The 18,897-nt window shown below is 39.5% G+C and overlaps 1 pseudogene; it reads left to right on the plus strand.

Moving 5' to 3' along the window:
• Positions 1–534: 534 nt before the first annotated feature.
• LOC100727354 (mortality factor 4-like protein 1) overlaps positions 535–18,897 on the plus strand; it is a 57,842-nt pseudogene continuing 39,479 nt past the window's right edge.

Consider the following 18,897-nt stretch of genomic DNA (forward strand, 5'->3'; position numbering starts at 1 on the left):
AGAGAGAGAGAGAGAGAGAGAGAGAGAGAGAGAGAGAGAGAGAGAGAGAAGAGAAGAAAAGAAAAGGCCAATCACAAGCAATATATGTTGCAGAATTCAAGAGATCAGAGGGACCAGTGGGAAGCAGGATTTTATTAGGTGTACACCTGGCTCACTGACTCCCAAAAATGATTGCGTCGTGGACAAAGTCTCTAGTTTTAATACATTTTGTCAGGGGGGTTGACCTGTGGCAGGGAACTTGTGGGCAGGCAGCAGAACAAAGGCAGTTTATTAAGCTGTGACAGTTTTGTGTCTCGCTGGCCCTGCTTGAACGTACCAAGATGTTAAGGGAACATTTTACTTTCAGGGAAAAGTTACTGCTTTTATCTGTATTAGAACAAAGAACAACAGCTGTAGGGAAGGCAAAGTTTGGGAAACTTGACTTTTTAAGTCCTGCTTTAGAAGCATTCTAGGGGCTGGTCCAGAACAGAAAACATCTGGTCTGCGACAGAAGAATGTTGAAGTGAAAACAAATGAAACAAAAAATCTCTGCGAATGGAGATGGTGGCAGGACCAAACAGACACTTCAGCCTCCTTCGGGTAGAACCTACTGTCGAAAATGAAGAAACATTTATGAACAGAGTAAAGATCCTGAAGTTAAAGATCCTTTATGTTAAAGTAAAGATTCTGAAGAGCTAAAACCATGGGTTGTTGATGCCTGGGACTTAATTACCAGACAGAAACAGTGCTTTTATCTTCCTGCCAAGAAGAATGTGGATTCCATTCTACAAGGCTATGCAAATTATAAGAAATTGCGAGGAAACACAGATAATAAGGGATACACAGGTAACGAGGCTGTAGCAGGAATAAAAAAATACTTTAGTGTGACGCTGGCCACTCAGCTCCTCTACCACGCTGACAGACCACAGTGTATCACCCCAACATGCCCCTACCCAAAGCACCACACCTGCTGAGAGTATTTGTATGAATTACATCTATGGATGCGAAGAGGTTTGCTTTATTGCTGAATTATCCTCATGATTTCCTCAAGTATCTGACAAAGAATTTAGCACCTTGTTTAGTGCCAGTGATCATGAAGCAGCCCCACCTAAGTACTATCAGAAAGTAGTGGGAGAGGACACGTTTCTGGTCTTAGTCCTTCTCTTAAACAAATGATATACCTTGAAGATTTTACTGTAGAACAGAGTTGATGTTTGATTTTAGTCAGAGAAATTAAAAGAGGTTACAGCTGCTTTGTTTCTTTCTTTTTTTTTTCTACTTCAGAGTTGCTACCATTGTATTCAATAATGAACAACAAAGTGACACTGTGTACTGTGTTTTATTGCCCAGCTGACAAAGTTGCTTTTGAACACTGGCGATTCTATTTCTTTGACACTACCCACCTTTATATCTATTAATGCTTTCTGACAAAACGCTCTGATTCCTAGTACCAAAGGTGCAATTCAGTGTATGCAACTGAACGCCCTCATAGTTTTGTGCTCTTTTCCTCTTTTAAACAGGAAGAAAGAACCCATCTTTTGCAAGTCATCCATGTTGTTCCTCCAGCCTTTTATCCTTGCTCAGATTGTTAAAGAATGGTGAATTGGGGGCTGGAGATTTAGCTCAGTGGCATAAGCACCTACCTTGCAAGCAGGCGGCCATGAGTTTGATCCCCGGTACCAATAAAAAAAAAAAAAAAAGAATAGTGAATTGTTCCTGGATTTTGTATTTGTGTCTAATGCACGTTTTAATATGATAGATGCAATACAATGTGCAGCTATATTTTCCTAGAAAGCTCAAAAATTTTTTTGGTCTTTTTTTGAGACAGGGTCTTGATGTGCAGTTCAGGCTGGCCTTGATTGAGTTCACTTTGTAGCCCACGCTGGTCTGAAACTCACAAGTCTCCTCCCTCAGCTGAACTCAATCTTTTAGGGATTGTTTTTCAGATACTCAATAATTTTTTAATTAAAAATTTATACTACAATGCTACTGTGATAAAAACTGTAGTATTGGCAAAAAAGACATGTGGATCAGTAGAACAGGAACCAGGATGCAGAAATCACTTCAAGCACTTTTAGCTTGCTGATCTTTGAGAAACAGAAGCAAAATATATGCTGAAGGAAGGATAGCCTCTTTAACAAATGATGTTGAGAAAATTGGCTATCCATATATACAAAATTGAATCCAAACTCATATCTTTCACCATGTACTAAACTAAAATCAAGATGGATCAAAGAGCTAAATATTAACACAGAAATAATCTGCTGGAAAATAAAATACGTAAAACTCTTGAAGACATAGGTGTAAGGTGAGAACTTCCTGAACAGAACCCCAATTGCAAAAGAAATACCAAGAATCAACAAATGGGATCCTATCAAATTAAAAAAGTTTCTACACAGAGAGGAAATGACCAACAGTGTGAAGAGACAATCTACAGAATGGGAAAAAATTTTTTTTGCCAACTATTCGTTTGGACAGAGGACTAAAGCCCTCTAATTTCATTATCTTTTTTTTTTTTTTTTAATCGAACTCACAACCTCGAGCTTGCCAGGCAGGTGCATACGCCACTGAACTAAATCCTCAGCACCTAATTTCTTTCTTTTTTTTTCTAGTACCGGGGATCGAACTCATGACCACACACTTGCCAGGCAGGTGCTTATGCCACTGAGCTAGATCCTCAGCCCCTCAGCCCCTAATTTTATTATCTTTAAAAACTATTTGCCAGTCATGGTGGTGCATGCCTGTATTCCCAGCATTTGGGAGGCTGAGGCAGGAGAATCATGAGTTGGAAACCATCCTGGGCTACATATGTGTTCAAGGCCAGTCTGGTTTACATAGCTAGAGCCTGTCTCAAAAAAAAATTTTTTTTTTGTCTAATCTACCATTTTTGTGTTATTTATTTATTTATTTATTTATTTATTTATTTATGTCTTTTATGAGATAGGGTTTCACTATGCAATTCAGGCTGGCCTGGAATTCTTTGTAGCCCAGGCTGGCCTCAAACTCACAGTGATCCTCCTGCCTCAGCCTCTGGAGTGCTGGGATTACAGGCAATGTCACTATGCCTGGTTATGTTACTTTTAGAATTATCTCATCAATTTCTATAAAAATGTTGCTGGGCCAATTTTAACTAATCTTTCACTGAATTCACAATTTTAATTTGGAGAAAACTACTATGTCAACAATATTGAGCTTTCTGATCTTTAAACATGGAACAGCTCTGCATTATGTAGATTTTCATAAAAGTTTCTAAGCACTATTTGTAACTTTGAGTATTTAGGTTTAAGCATTGCAAATGTTTTGGTAAATTTATACCTAAGTATTTCATGTTTTTGATGATATAATAAATGATATTGTTTCTCAAATTTCTATTTCTAATTGTTTGGTGCTGGTATATAGACATACAATTGATATTTGTATATTGACATTCTATATTGTATTTTATCCTGTAATCTTTCTTTACATTCTTCTGAAAGTAATGGCTTTTTAAAAGATTCATTTGGGTTTTCTACATAGATGATCATAGTGTCTGTGTGTAAATATAATTTTATTTCTTCTTTTCTGTTTTGGAAGCCTTTTATTATTTTTCTTGTCTTATTTCATGGATTGAGACCTCTAAAACAAGTAACGAGAGTAGTCATATTGCCTTTATTCCTGATTTCAAGGGGGAACATTAGTCTTTTTCATTAACTAGGACATTAATTGTAGGTTTTCCATAAATATTATTTATTAGATTTAAGAAGTTCCTTTCTATTCCTGGTTTACTGAGAGATTTTTTTTTTTTTTTATCATGAATGGGTGTCAGATTTTTGTCAAATGAGTTTTAAGTGGTCATGTTTTTATTTCAGTTGAAAAATATGGTAACTTAATGTTGATTCTTGGATTTATATCAATCTCGTATTATTTCTGGAACACATCCCATTTGAGTATGATATATTTCCCTTATTTTCATATTGTATTGCTAGATTTAATTTGCTAATACTTTGTTAAAGATTTTTACTTTTATTCATGAGTGATATTGTTCCAAAGTTTTCTTTCCTTAAATATCACTGTCTTTGTTTTGAAACCAAGTAATAGCAGACTCAGAGTGAACAGAAAAATATTCATGCCTCTTGTATTTTCTGGAAGAGTTCATGTAAAGTTTGTGTTATTTTTTTCTGCAATTATTGTTAGATAATTTTACTTCTTTAAAGCCATGTGGCTTGGAGTTTTCTTTGTAATCTGTAACCACAATTGAAATTCTTTGATAATTATGATGACTATTTAGGCAATTTTCTTAAGCACCAATCTTTCAAAATATTTTTTCCATTTCATCTAAGTTACTTAATTTATTTAGAATGCTTTTTATTTGGGGGGGGGCCATGTCTTTTAGACAGTCTGTTATGCAGTTCAGGCTGGCTCTGAGCTCACTTTGTAGCCCAGCCTGCGACTATAGGCATGCACCACCACGCCCAGTGCTAGAATGCTCCTTATTACTCCTTTAATATCTATGCAACATGTAATCATGTCTCCTTTTCTATTCTAATATTGATAAGCGTATATTTAGTCTGGCTTTTGTTATATTTGTTTGTTTGTGTACTTTTGAGATGTGGTCTTTCTCTGTAATGTAGGCTGGCCTTCAACTCATTATGGAGCCCAGGCTAGCCTTGAACTTGTGATAATTCTCTTACATCAGCCTCCTGAGGATTATAGTCATATGCCACCATACCTCGAGCTTCCTATTTATTTTAACTAGATGTTTTTCAATATTATCTTCTCAAAGAATTAGCTTTTGAGTAACTGGTTATCTTTCTGTCTGTCATTCCTAATTAATTTACTGCATAGAACTTTATATTTGCTTTCTTCTCCCCTTCCTTTGGGTTTAATATGCTCTTCTGTTGTGCAGAGTGGTCTAGATGTTAATTTAGATCAGGTTACCTTATAGAATTATTCAACCTTTTATGTCTTGACTGCATTTTTTTCTACAGTTATTGAGGTGTGTTCGTGTTTCCAACTATACCCGTATTTCTTCATTCATTCCAACTATACCCGTCTATTTCTTCATTCATTCCATGAAGTTGTATTATCTATATTTTAAAGTTCTGTTATTAACTGGTTATAGTCTTAATACTATTATATCTTCTTGGTGAGTTGACCCTTTTATCATTATGAAATGTTTCTTTATTTTTCCTAATAGTTATATTTTAATATCTACTTTAATGGTAATATAGTTACTCTGTTTTCTTGGGTTGGCATTTAAGTGGTATTCTTTTACTTCCAACTTAACTTAGACTTCACATTTTAATCAGATTTCTTGTAGAGAATATGTAATTAGATCTTGCTTTTTTTTCTTAATTTGATATGATAATCTCTTCCTTTAATTATAATGCATAGTGCATTTGTATTAAGGTAATTACTGACAGGGTTAGGTTTAAGTCTAATACCTTTTTCCCCCTGTGTGTTTATTGTTCCTTACCCCTTTTCCCTTATCTTTTTTTTGAGACAAGTTTTCACTAGGCTGGTGCTAGCCTCAGCAATCCTGCTTCAGCCTTCCAACTGTTGGAATTACTGATGTGTACCACTACACCGGGTTCACTTTGAATTTGCTACGTATCTCAGGGTGGCTTCGAACTCATGGAAGTCCTCTTGACTCAGACTCCCAAGTGCTGGGATTACAGGCATATGCCACTGTTATGGATTAAGAACTGGTGGTCAACTTAATGCCAGGTGGATTACATCAGCATGGCATTGAGCAAAGATGCTCCACCTGAGGAAAGTTGCCAGGATAAATAGGTGGAGAAGAAGGAGGCGGTGAGGGTTGAGGTGTTATGCGTTGCTGTTTGGGCTGTTGGTTCTCCTGGAGAAGCTTTGGTCCTCACATCGAGCATTGCTTCCTGGCTCCGGAGGGGAAGCCATGTGCTGCTTGGTCTCCAGGATGAACTCGTCACACTGCTTCCTGGCAACTGTGCTTGTTGGAGGAGGAGCTCAGGGCCTCCATGTTGCTGAGGACGGCTGTGGTGTCTTTCAGGATAGCCCTGGTCTTTGTTGTGAGTCTGACTTTTCAGCTCCACGGGTAGAACCTATTTAGCACAGCTCCTTCATCCTGCGGGAATAGACTTTCTGGCTTCCACCACTGACTCTTGGGTCTTCCCAGCACGGATCCATAACAGAGACTGGCGTGAGTCCTTCTTGTGGACTCTGGACCTCCAGTTGGACTCGTGGGAGGCATTGTCCTGAGCTCTGGGTTTTTTATCTGGAATCATGTAGGGCATTGCTGTTGGAATTTAGGCTCTTGACTAAATATTCTGCATCTTTGGTGTTGCGGATAGATTGCCTGCATTTTCCTGTGTTAACTCCCGGTGGCCATTGTAAAAATAGTATTATAAACTCCATGTCTTGATCCTAATGTTCTCTGTGTACAACCCCTGACTACAACAGCCGCCGTGCCTGTCTCCCTCCTTTTATTATTATTATTATATAGCAGTAGAGCTGCTTTTAAAATGAGGCAAAATGTGCTTTACAGATGCAGGTATGGTATATAAGGAAACTTCTGTTTTAAGAGCCACAGAGCCCTTAGTGACCATCCAGGTTGAGTAAGAGGGAAGGAGCTTTAGTGTAGGAAGAGAGCAGAAGAGGACCAATAAGGCTGGCAAGGCACAGGTGTGCAACCAGACCAAGAGCAGAGGTAGGGGGGCTGGGGATTTAGCTCAGTGGCATAAGCACCTGCCTTGCAAGCAGGCAGTCGTGAGTTCGATCCCTGGTACCGATAAAAATGAAAAAGACCAAAAAAAAAAAAAAAGAGCAGAGGTAGGTAGGCTGGCCAGGAGGAGGGCAAGACTGAGCGAAGCTGCGCACACCGGGAAGGGAAAAGGAGGAAAAAGACGCGGATTTGAAGGTCTGTGTTTTTCTGGGTCTCACAGAGCGAAATGTACCACGTTTAGTGAATCTGGTACCTTTGCAGAGTGTGACAATCAGCCACATGGGGCCTAAAAAGAAGCGAGCAGACTGTATGAACAAGGGGTTTCAGGGACATTTGTGCTCAGTAGAGTTTAAACCAAATTCTGTAAAGTGCGCAGTCATCCAGATGATAACATTTTTGTCCAGCAGCTCTGGTCTTTCAGGGAGCTGGAGACAAAGCTGCCTGCAGGTTTCTGCTAAAGTTGGCTACACAAGCGAAGTTTCTAGCATTAAAAAAAAAAAAAAAAAAAAAAAAAAAAAAAAACTTTAAAAGACTATTTGGATATGCTTATCACAAAATAGTAAATCCCAAAATACAAAACTCTTTGGAAACGGCACTTCAACCAAGGAAATCAGGATTAGGGGTGGGTCACTGAAATTGCCCAAGATTTTCAAAGCACAGGTCTCATTCGCGAAGGGTTCGCTTCCGCAGGCAGACTGGGGGCTTTTCCCCGCGGTCCCTCCCGGCCCTCTCCTGCTCCCCTCATCCCTCCTCTCTTTGATGAATTGTTTGTGTGATCATACTTTGGCTCCACAATTAGCTTACCAGCGGGACCTTTTAATTTCACTTTGCTTTGAAGCAGTTGATGTCAGATTTAGCGTATCTGTCTTTAGCTGACTGTGGTTATACTCACACGATAGTATCCCACTTTATGTGCGGCGCAGTGTGCTCCCAACGGTGGAGTTCAGTTTCTCCTCTTACTCTGTGTTCTACCACCTTTACTTTATTCCTTTGTGTAGAGCCAGATTTCCATTAACATAATTTCTATCTAAAGTATCTTCAACAATTTTTTTTAGTTCCGCTTTAAATGAGTTCTCTCAAGTTTGTCTGAAAGACTTTATTTCACCTTCAGTTTTGACACCAGTTTTCACTGGATATGGTTTTTCTGTTTGTTTGTTTTTGTTTTGGTGCTGGGTATGGAACCCAGGGTTTGGAGTGTGCTAATCATGTGTTCTACCACTGAGGTATACTTCCAACCATGGTGTAGAATTCCTGATGGTGTTTGATTTTGTTTTTTAGACAGCATTTCGCTGTGTTATTCAGATTGGCTTCACACTAGTGGGAATCCTCCTGTGTCTGCAGCCCGAAGTGTTTAGATTACACATGCGCACCATACTCAGCTCTTTGTTTTATTTCTTTCAGTGCTGTAATGATATTAGTATATAATGTTGTCTTCTAGACTGTGCATATTTTTTGATAATTCTTCTATCATTCTTATCTTTGTTATCATAACCCCTCTGTAGGTAGTGAGTTCATGTTTTAGCATTTTATTTGTTTGGGGGGTTTTTATTTGTTTGTTTTCGTTTTTAGTCTTTTTTGAGGCAGGGTTTCACCATACAGTTCAGGTTGGCCTGGAACTCATTTTGTAGCCCAGGCTGGCCTTCAACTCTCAAGGATCCTCCTGCCTCAGCCTCCCACATGCTGGAATGAAAAGCATGTGCCACCTCATCCAGTGGTAAAGTGTCTTTTTGTCTCTGGTTGCTTTTCAGATTGCAAACTCAGAAGTACTCACATATTCCAGCCCTTGTTACTGTTTCTTTGGTTTTCTGTTTTTTTGACAAGATCTTGCTACCTTGCCCAGGTGGGACTTAAATTTGCTCTCCTTTTGCCTCGGGGTCCCTTAAATGCTGGTATTACATGCATGATCCACCTTGCCTAACTTTTTAGGTTTATCCTCTTTAGGGTTTTTTGAACTTATTAGCTCATTGGGATTATAGTTTTTTCTTTCTTTCTTTCTTTTTTCTTCCTTTCTTTCTTTTGTACCAGGAATCAAACTCAGGAACTTGAGCTTGCCAGGCAGTTGCTTATGCCACTGAGCTGTATCCCTGCCTATAGTGTTAATTGAATTTGGAAAATCAAACCAAGTGTGGTGGTGCATACTGGTAAGCCCAGCACTGTGGGTGGCTGAGGCAGGAGGATCATAAGTCTGAGCACAACCTATACAACCTAACGGCATAGTGTCTAACACTATCTAAAATAAATAAAAGCCTGGGGGCATAGCTCTTTGTGAAGATCCTTAGTTTAATCTCCAGTACCTCCCTCCACTACCATGTTGGAAAATCATCAGGTTTTATTTTCTTCTTTTCTTACCTATACTTCTGGACCTCCAAATATGTATTCTGTAAATGTTACACATGTTCAATTACATGTAAAACAACGCCACTTGATAATCTTCCAAAGTTACTGAGGAGGAATATAATTTTTTCTGTTTCCTCTTTGCTTCATTTCATATAGTTTCTGTTCTAATTTTTTCTTTTGTAGTGTTCAGTCTACTGCTAGTCCCATCTAATGTACTTGTCAACTCAGCTGTTACATTCGTCATCTCTACGAGTTCCAGCCAAATAGTTTTTTATTTGTTACTTTCATGTTCTTCTTGGCAACATTGAGCACAAAGAACACATTTATTATAGCACTTACAACATTTGTGTCTACGAAGTTCATTATATCTGTCATTTGAGAACCTGTTTTTATGTTCTGATTTTTCTCTTCCAGCTCTGAGTCACATGTTCCTGCTTTGTAGTGTGTCTCGTCTAGTAAGTCTTGGTTAGGGGTTGGACATTGTCAATTTTATGTTATTGAGTATCTATCTAGTGTTGGGCTTTTCTGGCTTGCTGCATTTTATTCATGCCTTTAAAAACGGTGGGAGTGCTGAGGATACGGCTCAGTGGCACAGCACCTGCCTAGCAGGCACAAAGTCCTACATTTGATATCTGGTACCCCCGCCAAAATAAAAACTGTTGGATTTTCCTGGCAGGCAGCTAAGTTATATGTTGATTTGTTCCACCCTGTGGAGGCTTATTTGTGTTTCTAGAGTAGCCTTTATTCTAGGATTCTAGCTTAATTTTTAAAATATGGCCTTTTATTGGTCTCTCTGGTCTCGTTGGGAAGAAGTTAAATAATAATGGTCATGTGTCTACTCTGGATATTGTTGGTTTTCCAGATCCCAGGTAGGAAGTTGCTTTTCCTTGAAATTTGTTCTTGCTCAGACTCAACTTCATGGGATTTCTTCTTAAGCAAAATGCAGACTATTATTTAACCAAACACTACTTTGAAAATGTCTGGTGCTCTATCTCTGTGGTGCTATATTCTCTGGCATTTCCCCCATAATTATTACCTGTTTCAGCATCACTGAACTCCTCTCTGAATCCTGTTTTGTAAGATTGCCAAACTTACAATGGGTTTCTTGTCCTGCATTGTAGAACTTTCTTCAGGTAGTACACGGTATAATCAGAGTCTTATCTCTGTCATTTGGTGATTACCCCATGGAGCAGATCTATTTCCTATCCAAAACTAATTTGGATATCAAAGCTCCTGATGCTTCACATGCGCAAAAAGGGTATGAAAGGGCCAGGCATGGTGGTGCATGCCTGTAATCTCAGCATTCAGGAAGTTGAGGCAGGAGGATTGCCATGAGCTCAAAGCCAATCTGGGCTACCCAGTAAGTTCAAGGTCAGCCTGAAATGCATAGAAAGGCCCTGTCTAAAAACAAAAACAAAAACAAACAAAAAACTCTCAAAAAAGTGGGGGATAGGGTAAGAAAACATTTATTGCTCACATATAGGAGAGCAGATTAGGCATGAAGGCCATCTGGGATGACATTAGTGAAGGGAGGAATGAGTGCTTTGGGTTTAAATTTGATTAGAGCCAGATTGAGGTTCCTATGTATAAGGCATGTTTCTTTGCTTATTTGTTGGTTGATTGGTTGATTGCAGGATGGAGCCCAGCACCTGATACATGCTAGGCAAGTGCTCTACTGCTGAGCTACTGCCAGCTAATGCTGTTTTTGTACCAAGGGAAGGATCATATGCCATTCCTGTAGGATTGTTTAAATGGGTCAAAAAAGGACACAGGGAAGGGATGGGATTTGAAGGTTTTCAGCAGTTGAATATCAAAAACTCTCTCCTTCTCTGTCTTCCAACCTCTGAGGGTAGTTATCTTAATTAAGTATTTTCTGTTTTTCTGGCTATTTTTAGCATGAGGGCAGTTGCCATAGCAAGCCCTCCTTCGTGGAAGAAGCAGAAATCTCTGTGCTCCATTAAAGCCTGGGTGTGCAGCCATGTGTTCAGCTAGGCCAGGTAAGCTGGGGAGCACCTTATACTCAACAGCTGACGTACGGAGTCTGGAGTAACTGCTGGGTAGATCAGCAGCCCTGGTCAGGTAGGGCCATTCTGAGGTCTCCAATCTACCTCTGGCAGGGTGTGCAAAGATTTGAGAACTTGTTGATCTCCTGACACTCCTTGTTTAAAAAAAAAAAAAAAAAGCCTTTGCATAGGTCTGAGTATGTGTTTAATATTTCCGAAACTTTGGCCACTGTCAAAGCATTTCCATATACTTTGTCTCCTTTAGTCTCTACAACAAATGGGAGGGAGGATGGGCAGAGAGAAATGCTGTGTACTTGGACAAATTAAGAATGACACTTTGAGCCGGGCATGGAGGTGCAGGCCTGTAATCCCAGCACATAGATAGCTGAGGCAGGAGGATCACTGTAACTTCAAGGCCAGCCTGAACTGCATAGTGAAACCCTATCTCAAAACAACAACAACAAAAAAGAAGCAAAAATAAAACAAAAGACACTTGAGTCTGAGGTTGACAGCCCAGTAGAAATGGGGACAATGAAAGGGGCCTGACCTGGGAGAAAAGATACCAAAACTAGAGATTTGCTAGTATAGATGTCAGCACAATTGTCTTTAAGGTTGTTATAATTCTATTCTTCAGGTAATAATACAGAAATTGCTCACAAAAGACATAGCTACTGATGAGACCACATTGAGATGGTGCTGAGCAGGTTTTAGAGTCAGTCAGTTGGCTTTTCATTTTAACTTATGAGTCTGTTCCAGGCCTAGGTGTCTTGCCTGGTAAGCCAGCAGCTGGCATGCAAAAAACAGAACTTTGCATGCTAGTGGTCATAGTAGAGGCCATCCTCCACTTTCTCAGCAGTCACAACAACCCAGGGCAGAAACTGACAGGTGGAAAACACAGCTGTTTTATGTTGGCAGAGCTTTCCAGGCACCACCTGCGAGGGAAACAGCCTAGTGATAGGAGCCGAAGGATCCTGGGCCATTGCAGGCTTCCTCGAAAGTCATGCTAGAGTGATACAGATATAGGGGACTGAAACTCCCAATCTACTGGATGTCCGATACGAGTTCATGTTCTCTAAAATTGAAGAATGAATTTTAAGAACAACAGAGGTTAAGAGCGGGAATGTATCTATTGAGAGAAAGAAAGCTTCTGTCTGAGAGGATAGAACGGGTCCTGAGTGGGTTGCCAAAGACTCTGTCTTTTCTAGGGAGTTTTATAGAGCAAAACCATGAAGTGAGATGGGTCCAAGGTTGGGAAAACTTGGGAGCTTGCAAGATGGGCATAAAGTGGGACAGAACTGTGGTTAACCAATAAGATTAATTACTCAGGTGAAATTGATAAATCAGGAACAAATGAGGAAGCGAGTTGCATAGTAAGCAGGCTTGCTTAACAGCAGTGACTCTTCCTGTAGGGTGTTGGGATGGTGGCTCCTGACTTCCTCAGCAGCTCCCCCACCTCCTCCGTTGCTCCTCCCTCCCACAGCCGTGGCCTGGACTCTCCCATCTAGTGAATGGTACTTCGCATCTCTGTTACAGTAAAGCTGCTGATCTTGCCCCTCAGCTGTGTCCTATTCCTTCCATACCTTCAGTCCTGATGAAATGCATCATAATCAGTCAGCCAAAGCAGAAACATGAGATCATCCTCAAGTCATTCCCCTTCCAGAAAAAAACATTTCACATTTATTCAAAGTAGCTGTGGGCACTCCTAAGCTCCCCACATGTACGGGTGCTAGTGACACAAATACTCTTCAGGCCTTGTGTCTGCCCTCAAGGAGCTCACAGCCCAGTGGAATCACCTCTAATGTTATTTTCTGTTTCACACATGGAGAGTCTATGAGAGGACTACTTGGCCAAGATTGATAAGTGACATGACTAGGGCTCAAATTCAGGTTGGTGTGGCTCTAAAAGCACATTTTCTTCTCTTCCCTTTCTGTCTTCTGGCAGTGAAATATTTGCCATTGCTAATGTCACTGACTTAATCTTACACTCATTAATCCTCCCCTGGAGCACTAAAAATGGCCTTCTAATTGACCTTCTTGCTTTGCTGCCTTCAATTCCACCTCTACAGCACTACCAAAGTGATCTTGGGAAGCAAAAATCAGGTCTGGTCTTCTCCTGTCCAGCCAGATGGATGCCAGCAAAGCTGTTGAAGCCATGCCACCTTTTCAGGGACAACCCCACCTCTGAACTCAATCTCAATAAATCACCCCAGCTCCCCAGTATGGCCTTGGGCAAGTTTCTCAACAGTCCTGAATCCCAGATTCTTTTTATGTAAAATGGAGGCTAACAATAAAACCTAGCCCATAGGACCACCGCAAGCTTTAAACGAAAGAGTATGTGTGTAAATCTTAGAACTGCATCTGTTCATATATTCAACAAATATGTGTATCGTTGTTATTGAGATTGGGATGCCTTTCCTTTCTGCTTACCTCGCAAAAACGATTTATCTTTCAAGATTCACACACTTAGCATCAAATTTATTAGACATTCCAAATCAGAACCGGCCACTGCCTCTGCATGTCCCACTGGGAAATGCACAACTTTCAGCAGAGATCTCTCTCATTAGCCCACCTGTCTGTCTCCTCCTATGCTGTGAATTCCTGGATTTCAAACACTATCTCATTGACATCTTTTTCAGAAGGGTACAGCCTCTGATTCCTGATTGGTGCTTAGTAAATGTTTGGTCAGGTGGATGAATGAATGAGCAAGTGACGGAGCTTCTCTAAGGGCTTTGGCTTTCTGTACAGCAGATTGTTACCCTGGCTGGGCCTTTCCTGCTGCTTCTAACCCCTGTCGTTGCTGCTCCTCAGCTTACCCCCTGCCTTCCACAGGGCCAACATCTGGCTCTGCTTGATAAATGTGGGATTACTGACTCCAGACAGCCTGTCAACTTAAAGCCACTTCTCACAGCTGTTGGAATTTCATCAGTGTCTTGGCAGCTTTCCTTCTCAGCCCCTATAGCCACATTTTGAGGGGAAATTTCATAAGCAACATTCAGGTCAACAGCAGCCTGCCTATACACAGGTCTTTTTCATTCCCCTCTATCTCCCCATTTCCAGGCATGGAGGAAGCAGATGGGAGCTGTAAAGGGGAGCCCAAGGATGCATGGTTTGTTTTTGGAATAAATTAATTTATATCTGGGGAAACTGAAGTTGAAACTTCACTGGGTAGACTGGAGGCAGTGGAAAAGATTTAATTTGAAAATGAAGACCCAGCCTAGGCAACTTAGCAAGACCTTGTTTTGAAATAAAATTAAAAGATATGGGAAGAAAGATCATCAATTCCTGGATTCAGTCCCCAGTATCACAAAGACAGACAGATAGACAGAAAGAAAGAAAGAAAGATAGAAAGATATTATTTTATGATGTACATATTTCTATCAAAAATGTCACAACTGGTAAACGATAGGATCTTATCACATTAAAATGTATCTGTCACTCCCCATTTTCTGTTTTGTAGTTGTAAGCAATGGGCGATCAGTTGGAGTTGAAGGAGCTCTTTAGAGGACTCTGAGGAAGATTTTCTCCTTCTCAAACTCTATCCATTCCAAGTGAGCTTACTCATTTAGGTTAAAGTTTCTTAGTCCAAAGATTTCAGGTCCCTGCATTCAGCAATTTAATCTTATACAGTCTATTAACCCATAACAGTAGTCACTGGTAAGTGTAGATTTCAATTGTCTGAAGGTATTAGTGATTTGAGTTTCCTTTATAGCTAGCATATTGTATGGCATGGTTTTACACATTTTTTATTTTAAAGAGAATAAAACCAAACAAAATAAAACAGAACAATGCCAATCAAAGCAAAACAATGAAAATGGTACAGGACTTCAAAACAAGATAATAGAAAATCAACAATGGCTATCATAATGGTTCTTGTTATCTTTAAAATAGCTGCCCATACCATCAGACATAATAAAATCAAACAAAGCAGGACAGATTAAAACCAATCAAAACAAAACAATGAATGTGATACAGGACTTCAAAATAAGATAATAGGGAGTCCACAATGGCTACCATAATGTATCGTTATCTTCAAAATAGCTGCCCATACCATCAGACATGATAAAAATCAAAACAAAACAATAAAACCAAACAAAATAATGACAATGATACAGGACCTTTAAAACAAGACAATAGGGGATTAACAATGGCTACCACCTTCAGAAGGAAATCCCCATAGTTGCCATATTGCATATTATTATCCTCTAAATAGATGGTCAGACTACCCTCTCTAGGCCTGAAAGGTCAATCAAAAAATATAATCATTAAGTTATTTTTTAAAATTTCAGTAGCTGTCATCTCAGCTGATGTTTCTCAGAATCAGCCAGCTAGTTACAGGCCCTGGGGGGTTCGGCACTCATTGTTTCCTAGCCCCATGCCAGTTGGCTCACAGGAAGGGGTTAGGGTTTTTTGGTTCTCCTCCTGCCTGTGTGGCTTCCTGTGGCTCACAGGAAATAGTGGCCTGGCTCACAACTGCTACTAGCTCACAGGAAGTAGTTGCGTTGTGGTTCTCGTCCCAGCCCACATATGTTTTATACATCTTGTGGTTATACTTTTTTGGATGTTCCAGACCATATTAAAGTAAGGCTTGTATTAATTAAAATTAACTTCTTGCTGCCTTTCAAGGTCAGTTAAGTCTCCTCAGGGTTTACCCTGGAACCACCTCTCAGTTCTTCTGTCAGTGTCAGGTGTCTGAATGAATCATAGCCACTGCTCAACCAAGTTGCTTTCTGTGGAAGTTTGGGAGACTTTCTTTCCTGGTGACTCTCCTTAGGAATGTTACACATCATTTAATCTTCCTCTGTGGTCCAACAATCTCCTGGTTAGAAGATTGGGAACTCACTGAGTTATAGGATGTCACAACAGAGGTTCTCCTATGTCTTGTGTCCTTAATGAAGTTGAAAGGCCTGGGCCAAATATTGGCTGTTTTCTTAGCCAATCTAACTTTCTAGTTTTGGTCTCCAAATCTCAGTTGTTAAACATCCAGAAGAGAAGGTTAATGACATTACAGTGGAATGGGAGAAGTGAGTTTAATATTATAAATTTATCTGAGGACCAGGGATTTAGTTCAACAGCACAAGTGCCTGCCTTGCAAGATCATGAGTTCGATCCCCAGTATCAAAGTAAAATAAAAATAAATTAATCTGAATATCAAGCACCTTGAGACACAAACTAGAACTGCTGGCCAGGGATTTAGTTCAGTGGCATAAGCACCTGCCTGGCAAGGGCAAGGTAATGAGTTTGATCCCTAGTATCAAAAACAAAAACAAACAAACAAACAAAAAAACCCAAAGTAGAACTGTTATTTTCTACCAACCATGGATGTTCCAGTAGCTGAATTCCTGTAGAATGTTAACAGACAACATTTACATAGTCTTACATAGAAAATTTGAAATCAAAAGCCATATATAACATTGTAGCATGACAATCATAATGACATTTTTGTAACACACTTAAATTCTCTGTCTTGGTATAGAATAGCCTTTGTAGTCAATATCTCTATCTACTACATGGGAAGATTTTACCTACATTGTTGATTTTTTCTTTTTTTTGGTGCCAGGGATCGAACTCATGACCTTGAGCTTGCCAGGCAGGTGCTTATACCACTGAGCTAAATCCCTGGCCCCACTGTTGACTTTTAATGAGGTGTCATTGAAGAAATTTGTACATTGACTGAACTGCTTAATGTCTAGGCATTTCTAAGTATAATGACACACACATAACATATACATCACATAGGTTTTTATTAAGGGCAGAGGTCTGAATCTAAAATAATAGATCTATCACCATAAACAATCCCTGTTTTACATTTTGGAAGATCTGTACATTCAAAAGCATGAATACATTTAATATACCATGAAATTAAATACCAATCATCATAGCCATATGAAAACTTTTGTTTCTGAACTTAGTTTTGTACTAGAGCATCTTTAAGTCAGAAAACTTTATTGTCTCATTTCTAGAAAACTCAACCTTTTGACGATGGCTGATATAAACATATCACAATAATATATTTTAACAACATCTACTGGAGTGTCTCCTAAAAGGCTATGGAGATCATTGAGGCTTCCAATTAATGAACCAAAGCTAAGATATGATTTTTCCCAGGCAGCTGTTCTTTTATTCACCAAAGGGAGACCTGACCAATAACTCCCCAAGTCTGAAGGATCCTCATTTAGTTACCTTAACAAACTTCTGAAGACTTATAAGAAAACCAATTTTGGCATCATTTTGACTAGCTAGTGACCTACATGGGAGCATGCTTTTTAAACCTGTAAGCCAAATTAAATTATAAACAAAATGATACAAAAATGCAAGAGAAAAAAGGAACTCAAAAAGCAGCTGTTTACAGATTGGACAAACAAACAAATACACAAACAATCTTACAAAATCAGAGTGCACTCAAAGATATTTTTCACCAAATTGAGTTATAATAACTTTTATCATTTTTATCATTAGAAATTTATAATTATAAATATACTAGTCAGAATTTTTTGTATGTCAATTAGCAGAGATCTCTTACAAGAAGAATTTGGCAGGAACAAAATCCTTTTATCTATAATCAATATATATATTTTTTATATTCTATTTTGTCTTAAGAATACTGGCAGCTTTCCTTTGAAGGAGCAGATAGGTGCAGCAGAGCAATTTTGGGCAAAATATTTTTTGTCCCCACAGCTGAAACAAGTAACCTTGTTCTTTCCCTTTCTTTTAGGCCGTGGATGAATAGGCTGAGTGATAGCTGCTACCAAAGCAGCCTCCTAAACATAGGAGGGGCCAATGTCTGTGCAAATTCAAATCATCTCAGATAATGTAACATGTTTTTGGTGGACTCAGAAAGCCTCTTTACAGCACCTGTTTGTATTTTCAAAGGGCAGTTGTTTACCAACTAACTTGCCAGCCTCGGTATTGTTGATAATCCTCCCACTAGTCTGCAATAAGCATGCCACAAAATCCTGAAAAGGTTCATCAGGACCCTGGTGAATGGAAGTCAGATCCAGTGATGTCTCTCCTTTTGAAGGAAGTTCCTTCCAAGCTCTGTGACAGCTATTTTAATTTGTTCATATGCTTGCAATTCAAAAGTGAGTTGATTATTTGTGGCACAAAAGGCACCTTCTCCAGTTAATGTGTCTTTTGTAATGGCCACATTGTGAGTGGCCTGATCCACACACAACTAAAAAAAATTCCCTTCCACAATAAATAATTCCCACACTTAAAACATGCTTTAGCTGTTGCTTTCCAATCACTTGGTGCCATAAACTGTTGTCCTATAAGCTCTATAAAGCCCCAGGTTTTGGGGTCATAGATATGGTTGCTTGTTTTAGTTCTTTTAAGATCTTAAAGGGTACAGCTTCATGAAGACATGTAACTTGCCCTAGATTACTGGAATCTTGGACTTCGGCAACAGGGTGAACATTTTGAAAACCCTCCCAACTCCCTGGCTTCTTTTAATACCAATTGCAAGGGAGAAAAAAGGGATGACTCTATTCTATGAAGGCTGAAATTCTCAGCCTGTGATGCAGCAAAATTTTTCTGAACCGAGAAATGGAAGTAGCCACTTGTGGTACAGTTAAGGTTATTGGTTTTACTTTGGAAAGCTGTGAAATGAAAGTCACAGTTGAACACTTCTCTTTTGGGGAAAGGTCTTCTTTGCCTCCCACCGCTCCTTCCTTGTCTTACTGAAGAAGGCTAGAGGCTTCAAGCTCTTTTGGGGGTGGGAAGCTGTTGCTCCCTTATCCCTTTTCTGCTTGGGGCTTAGTTTTAAGATAGTGCTCTGAGCCAAATCCTCTGTGGTTATCTCAACAGGCTTAACGATCATCAAGATACTCTCTGATCAAGGTCCACAAAGAAAAGGTAAATACAAGAATCAGTAACATAGCAACCATTTCTATATACATCTGTC

Source organism: Cavia porcellus, unplaced genomic scaffold (assembly GCF_034190915.1).
Source record: "Cavia porcellus strain 051 isolate PalLab524CR breed Dunkin Hartley unplaced genomic scaffold, mCavPor4.1 scaffold_1, whole genome shotgun sequence".
Classification (NCBI taxonomy): Eukaryota; Metazoa; Chordata; class Mammalia; order Rodentia; family Caviidae; genus Cavia; species Cavia porcellus.